At 46.5% G+C, this 7757-nt stretch overlaps 1 long non-coding RNA gene across 1 annotated transcript; it reads right to left on the bottom strand.

Moving 5' to 3' along the window:
• Nucleotides 1–5017: 5017 nt before the first annotated feature.
• Nucleotides 5018–6565, bottom strand: LOC113923041. The gene is made up of 3 exons (XR_003520153.2): nt 6427–6565; nt 6097–6349; nt 5018–5345 (listed from the first exon to the last, which is right to left on the bottom strand). It is a non-coding gene; the product is annotated as an uncharacterized LOC113923041 (long non-coding RNA).
• Nucleotides 6566–7757: the final 1192 nt, after the last annotated feature.

Genomic DNA, 7757 nt, shown 5'->3' with positions numbered 1-7757 from the left:
GTCCCTATTGAAAATCGACAGATATGCCCTTTCAAGAATATACGCCTTTGCAGGGGGCCATGCTTTCCTCTGAACGTCATAGTGCTGCATACAAATGCTTTCTGAAGCTTTAGCTTGCTTATTCCTATTCAAAGGATATGCTCTGCTTTCCCCCCAAAATAAAAGCATTTCCAGGAACACCAAGCACATCTTTTTTTTTTTTTTTTTTTTTTTATTTCCCATAGACTTCCTCTTGGCAGGATCAATACGGTCGGTTTACAAATTACATGTAGGTGCGCAGAATAGATGAAGGTTCATCGGATGTGAGCCCGCTCACTACACCTCCCATATGACCAGATGTCGCCCTTAATTCTCAGCTAATCGCTTCTGCAAACATTGTTAGTTCCGGCCACTCAGGCTGCACTCTGATCAAAGCAGCATTAGCCGCCCTCGGTGTAGGAGAGGGGAAATAAGGTCCTTCGTGTTGCAAATGAGTGCCCTCAAAGCACGACTTCCCTTGTTTGGTTTTTACTAATCCGTGTTTGAAATAGGTCCCTGTGCCTCCATATTAGGCCATCTTCATTGGCGAACTAATTTGCCTCTGTCTTTTTTCACTATCAGCAGCACTCTTTCTATTTGAATAAAGTCTTTACAGGAAAGAGGAAGCGTCTGCAACGATGTTCCTCTCCCATGATCTGATGCCAGAGTGCAGCTGAATGAAAGGCAGGGCGCTTCCCCTAAACACAGCTACCCCAAAGGAGGAATTCTTTGCCATCATGGACTAATTACTTTGTGCCGACTGATTACTGGAGCTCTGTGTGTGTGTTGGGGGGGGGGGGGGTATGCATTCCAAGGTAGAATTTTGGGATGGGTAAAATGTCTGGATCTTTGCATCACGCTACTGCACAACACATAAAAACCACACCGGCACTCTGAAACCCCATGTTCTCTCTCTCTGCCTCCCCCTCCCAGCTAGCTGCCTCACCTCTTCAGGAACGAAAGTGGAGGGAGGGGGAGGAAAGAGGCAGGCAAGTCCCCTGCACGGCGCGCCCGCTCAACCCCTTGCCTCCCACATGCACCCACCCTGTCCCCCAGTGCACGCTCTGGACTGTAGCCCACGGATGATGAAGATCCACAGGATGTGGTTGCCTTTCCCCTTCCTGGCACCTGGAGGCAGAGAGCCAGAGCCTGACACCGGGATGCTGTGACTGTTGACCTTCTGTGTCAAGCGGACAGGGCGAAGGGCTGCCCCGAGAGCTGGTAGAACATTATCTCTGTGTGTGTCTGGGAACATTTCCATCTGTAGGCTGGATGAAGAAGACCCCTTCCCTAGTGCAGGTGGGAGTCTCTAATCCACTCAGGGCCTGAGTAAACCAAAAAGATGGAGGAAGGGCGAATTTGTTCTCTTGTTCCATGCGACACCGTCTTCTCCTGCCCTTGGCCATTGGTGCTCCTGGTTCTCGCCTGGACCTTTGGACTTGGACTGAATTATATCGCTGGCTTCGTGGTGTCTCCAGCTGGAGGATGACAAGTGTGGGACTTCCCAGCCTCGGGAACTGTGTGATCTAATCCCTTACAAGGGTTCTCTGTCCAACAGCACCCTGCTCCCCTCTACAAGGCTCAGCCCCCCAAGTTGGGCGCCATGACGCCAGACCCAGCCTTCTTCCATGCTCCCTGCTTGGCATCACCCTTGTTTGGTGACACCTGTCACTCAGAGTGGGAAGAACTGCCACCATATTAACAGACCCACCAGAGGAGTGGTTTTCAACCAAGGGTGATTCGTCTCCTCAGAGGTTTTTTTGAGTGATGTCTGGAGATATTTTTTGCTGTCACAACTTCAGGGGTGTTACTGGCTTGTGGTTGAGTGGAGGTCAGGGACATTGCTGAACATCCTACAGTGCATGGGATGGCCCCCGACAACAAAACTCCTGCCCCAAATACCAACAGTGACAAGGTGGAGAAGCCTGCCCTTGAACATCCCAAAGTTGGTCTGCCCAAGTCCAGAGCCACATGGGTCCCCAGGACGTGGTTTTTGGCAGAAGCCTTCCCAGATCTCTGAGCACGAGCAGGTAAGGTGCAGAGTAGGGTAGCAGAAGGGTTAAGATATCTGGGTTGTGGTCCCAGCTCTGCTCTGAGCCAGTCCTTGCATGAGAAGCCACTTCCTGTGTCAGGCTTCTGGATAGGAAGATACCTATGCTCCCAGAGTGGTCATGGGTGCAGAGACCTGAAATCGCTCAGAGACCACCCATAGGAGATGCTGAGGACACATCTGAGCATGCTCAGCCAGGCTTGGCTAAGGATGGAGAGCCACCTGCCCCCTCCCCCTCCACTCGGGGGAAAGTCTGTACAGGACCTGACTCCGTTGGCTTCCCTGCCCCTCATGTCCTCAGCCACCTTCCCTGACAGGCTGGGGTGCAACCCCCAGACCCCAAGCATTCACCCTCCCTATTCCATGCCCCACAGCTTCCTGATAGCATTGCTTATTTTCTGCTTTTGCTTTGCCTCCAAGCTCTAATTCCATTTTTAAAATAATCATCATTGACAATATGTAAGGCTCATTGTAGATCAGATGTTTGATAACAGTAGGTCCACGAGTCCATCGATTTTCCTACTAGCTTCGCACTAAGTCCTCAAAACCAGTCTGGAAGGAGCGCCTGGGTGACTCAGTCGGTTAAGCGTCTGCCTTTGGCTCAGGTCATGATCCCAGGGTCTCAGGTCATGATCCCAGGGTCCCAGGACTGAGCCCCACGTTGGGCTCCTGCTCAGCGGGGAGTCTGCTTCTCCCTCTGCCCCTCACTCCACCATGTTCTCTCTCTCTCTTTTGATCTCTCTTTCAAATAAATAAATAAATAAAGTCTTAAAAACAAACAAACACACACCACTATGGAAGCATCTCTACTTTCTCTACTGCTAAGGAAAAAAATAAAAAAAAAAGGCCTGGCTTTCCTGCTCCATCCGGTCCGGATCCCTGCTCTCGCCAGATCCCTTGCCAGATCCCTAGCTGGATCCCTGACACCTGAACCACTCCGCAAGTCCCATATGCCTTCATTTCCCTGGATCTCTTCCAGCTAAAAAACTCTTCCTGGAGGACCCTCAAGGTTCTTTGAGAATCACTGTTCAAAAGAAATTTTCTCTACCTGAAATTTCTTAAGGCCCATGAATGGGTATATTTGGTGCCTCACACACAAGAAATGTTCAACTAATATTTGAGCAATAAGTCGATTTGATAATCAGCAGCCCCGACAAATGTCACCGTATCCTATTGCTCTGTGTGATCATTGCTTTATGTCTTGCGAAAGTCAACCGTGTGGTATTTCATGAGTTTCCACGTCATCGGTGGAAACGTGCAGAGAGCATGTCTTTTTCTTATCACTGTTAGTTTCTTATCCTCTCACCAGAAACCCACCACAGTGGAGAGAAAAAACAAAACAAAACAAAAAAAGAACCTCAGAAAGATAAAGAAGCGATGGAACCCAACAGAAATCTTAGGGCTCCTGCTGACCCTAAATGTGAATTTTAGAGAACACTGCTCTAATTCGAAGCCTTTCAACAAGCACGGATCCCATGAGAACACTAAATTAAAAACTAACAAGATCTGTCTCTCATTTTATATATTTTATAATATGGAGACAGGGACACATTCTTTGGGAGTCTCCGCCTTGTAGCCCAAAGGAGACTCAATTTCAGTAAATTGCTGGAAATGTGGTACTTTGTGAACAAGAATCTGTTAATGTGCAAAGCCATACTTTTCCATCAGGTCTATTCTGCTAACTGATACATCTAGATCCCCGGAGCAGAAACCACAGCACAAAATGTCACAACAGGGGGGGGGGGATCCATGGAGGGCACTTGTAACTCACAAGCTTTTACTCCCCAGCTCCAGGGCCGTGTAGCAGTGAGATCTTCATTATTTGTGTGGGGCCCCAGGATGTGTGCTGGTTTTGCAAAGCTCTCCGGCAGAGCCTGCCTTCCTGTTTATCGGCCCCTGTATGCTCGCACAGCACACGCAATTCAAAAACACAAGTGGATGTCTCTTACAACTCAGAGCCAGAAGAGACTGGAGCATTTTTAATTAGACTGAAAATAAAAAGATAGCAGCTTTGGAAGATGTGTTCCCCTAGCTCCTTTCCTTTCGAAGGCTGCAATGAAACATGTTCTCGGGAGGACGGATCCTTGCCACCCCAAGGAAAGGGGGAACACAAACCCAATTATTTGGTAGTCAATTTCGCCCCTAAAATAAATGAGACTGCAAAGCTGTCTTTTACCAGATGCCCAGGTACTGACACAAAACTGCACAACCAGAGTTTCGTGCCCTTCCCCTTGGGGCATGATTTAAACCAAGAAATCTGTCGTTAGGAGGTAAGTAGGGAACAGCTCCAGGGAGAGCCGAAAATGATGGTGAAGGGTTTTTGTCTCCCTCTCAACCCTGTAAAACTAAGTGAAACCGATTTCTGATTGATTATTAAGCACTTTGCTTGAAATGGCTGGGGGATATTCTGCTCATTAAATCCATGATTCCTAGCAGAGTTTTTTCTGCCAGATTGTATCGTGGGGGTGGGGGGGAGAGGGACACAGATAATGAGAAGGAAGTAGTTGTACCAAGTTGGCAAAACTCCTGAGGAAGTTAAAAAAACAAACAACAAACAAACAACAACAAAACAGCACTTAATGTTAGCAGCATCCCCTGCAAACTGGAGAGCATTCTTTCTGAGATGAAGGAATCAGGTGAGCAAACCCAAGTCCTCACCTTTACCATGGGAAGCAGTTACTCACTACCGGGAGTGGAAGAGTAAGGTCTGGAAGAATCCTTTCTTTGTTTGGAAGGGTATACATGCTAGACATTTCCCATTTGCCTCAAATTGATTCCTTGAAGTCATAACACCAGTAAAGGTCAATGTGTTTCTCTTTACTTCAGTCATGAATTATAATTCTTTCTGGCATCATTGTGTGTGTGTGTGTGTGTGTGCCTTTTAAAAATTTTGCACACCAGTGCCTTACACCCTGGTATTTAAGAGAAATGAGATTCTCTGGTCTTAAGCAGAACCTTTAGGGGGACTCTGTGGTGTGAGTGCGGGAGGCATCATTAGGCTTTTATTTACTAGATGCGTTTTCCCCCCATTTTCGCGGTTTTTACTTTTTCCCCACTTTACTTGAAATAACATCGTCTTCACTCTATCTGGGAATAAAAGATGATTACCTTTTTGTTCAGAATCCCCTAAACTAATACAGTTATTCCGTGCGTTGCTAAGCAACTGAGCCAGATTCCCCAGAAGAATCTCACTTCGCTGTTAGATCCTGGTTCCCTTTTTGGTAATTGACCGCGGAGAGAGTCTGCTGATGGGAAGAAGGAGCTCGAAACCAAGAGACTGCAAGAGTAAAACAATTTCACTGTTCTGAGTTCTTTGAAAAACTTTCATCTCAGATAAACAAATTGTGGTATGTTCCTCACAACAGAATACTACTCAGTGATAAAAGGAACAAGACGCAGACGGACACAACATGGTTGAAGCTGAAGTGTGCTGGAAAGGAGCCTGATGACACAAAAGAGGACGGGGCTGATGATGGGAATGTCCCTTCATCTGTCTCCCGATTGTGGTGGAAGTTGCACACCAACATGAAATGGAAATGGGTGCATTTTATTGTTTTTTTAATGGGAAGAAAATTCACATCATCTATATAGGTTAAGTGCACCTTTGTTACTAAAGAAAGAGTTTTACTTGGGAAGAATCGCAACTAATATTTCTCTCTTGGCTGCTTTTCTCCTTTCATTTTTATTTTTTTTCATTTTTATTAAAGTTATACATGCACAGAATTTGAGGAGTCTCCTACTCCATAGACACAATTACTTTCAACTGTTTTTAACTGTTTCTCTTAATGTCCTATTCCTAGTAAAATGTTTATACTGCTGCTTCTTGATCTTTCAGATTTTGCTTTATTGGCTTCTCACTCTGGAAATTCAGTATTGCGTATCCTCTCTGTCTCTCTCTCTCTCTCTCTCTCTCTCTCTCTCTCTGTCTCACACACACACACACACACACACACACACACACACACACACATTGCCATCCTTCATCTTCCCAATGTGGTTATACCATAGTTTTATTTAACTTTGTTTACCTTATTGTGATCATGGAAATGCCATTCATTGCTGAGACAAGTAGCAAACTGATTCTCTTTCCTTTCCTGCACGCTGGTTTCCCCTGGAGTGACTGAGAGCTGGGGTTTGTTTCGGTGGTTTAGTTTTCTTGAGCGAGGCCCCGTGATGTGCAGGTCCCCAACACGATGGTCACGTGGGGTCTTCCTTCCCATCCTCGCGGGCTCCCCTTCACCTCTCATTGGACTTGCCTCTTCACCTGGCTTATGAAACTCCCTTAAAAAGGATACATGGCAGGTCTGCTTCACTAGAACCCCTTTTTAATCTGCCCTCATATGTAAATGGCTGCTTACCTGGGTGTAGATGTCTAGATTGAAATTCATTTCCTTTTGGAAACTTGAAACTCTTTCTCCACTTGAATCTTAGGTTCTAGTGTTGTTTGAAGAAGTCTGTGCCATTCTGATACAATGTAGCTGCAGGACACCATTTTCTTTCTGGGCAAGATTTCAGAGACTCTTCTTTCCATTGTCCCACTGTTCGTTCCGACACATCACAATGATGTGCCCTGGGGGGGCGGGTCCATTTTCACCCACAGTGCTAATAACTCAACAGCCCCTTTCAATCTGGCAACTCATTTTCATCTGTTCTGGAAAATTCTTTGAATTGTGTCCCTGAGCATTTCTTTCTTGCCTACCATGTGTATGTCTGGATACCCCAGACCCATCTTCCAGTTACCTTATCTTCTGGTTCTGATTTTCTTTTGCTTTGTGTGTCCTTTCAATTTTAGTTTCCAACACATCTACCAAGTTGCTTCTGGTCATCATAATTTCCAAGCATTGCTTCCAAGGGTGCGATATATTATTTTATTTCTCTCCATATGTTAATAAATGCCTCAAAGTTTTGTTCTCTCTACATAGGATCCTCTACGTTTCTATTTTCTGTATGACTTGGTCTCTGTCTTAGTCCATTTGGGTTGCTGTAACAAAAAAATGCCCTAGACTGGATGGCTTATAAACAACTCAAGTTTATTTCTCATAGTTCGGGAGACTAGAAGTCCAAGATCAAAGCACTAGCAGATTTGGTGCCTGGCAAAAACCCACTTCCTGGTTCACAGCCTTCTCACGGTGTCCTCACATGGAGGAAGGGGCGGGGAGCTCTCTGGGGTCTTTTTTGTAAGGACACCAATCCATCAATGGGGAGCCTCTACTCTCATGACCTGGTCACCTCCCACCCAAAGACCCACCCCAAATACCATCACACTGAGGGTTAGGTTTCAACGTATGAACTTGGAGGAAGGGGCAAAGGGACAGTGAACATTATTGCAGGCTCTCTCTTAGGATGAAAGCTTTCCACAGATGTCTGGTGATCCTTTGCTATCTGCCCATTTTTAAGACTGGACCATTAAAAGGCCGACAGGGAGCTCTCTCTGCATAGATGGGGCTTGTGGAATGTGGACCTCACTTCCTAGTCTTCCATCAGGTGGGGAAGGAGCAATTGGAGATCAGGGACCCAGGGGCTTCTTAAAAAGACTCTCACCTAGGGCGCCTGGGTGGCTCAGTTTGTTGAGCGACTTCCTTCGGCTCAGGTCATGATCCTCGAGTCCCTGGATCGAGTCCCGCATGGGGTTCCCTGCTCGGCAGGGAGTCTGCTTCTCCCTCTGACCCTCCCCCCCCCATGTGCTTTC

The sequence above is a fragment of the Zalophus californianus genome, chromosome 9 (assembly GCF_009762305.2).
Source record: "Zalophus californianus isolate mZalCal1 chromosome 9, mZalCal1.pri.v2, whole genome shotgun sequence".
NCBI classification, from domain to species: Eukaryota; Metazoa; Chordata; class Mammalia; order Carnivora; family Otariidae; genus Zalophus; species Zalophus californianus.
Note: the sequence above shows the minus strand (reverse complement) of the source record. Positions and strands in the feature narration are given on the sequence as shown.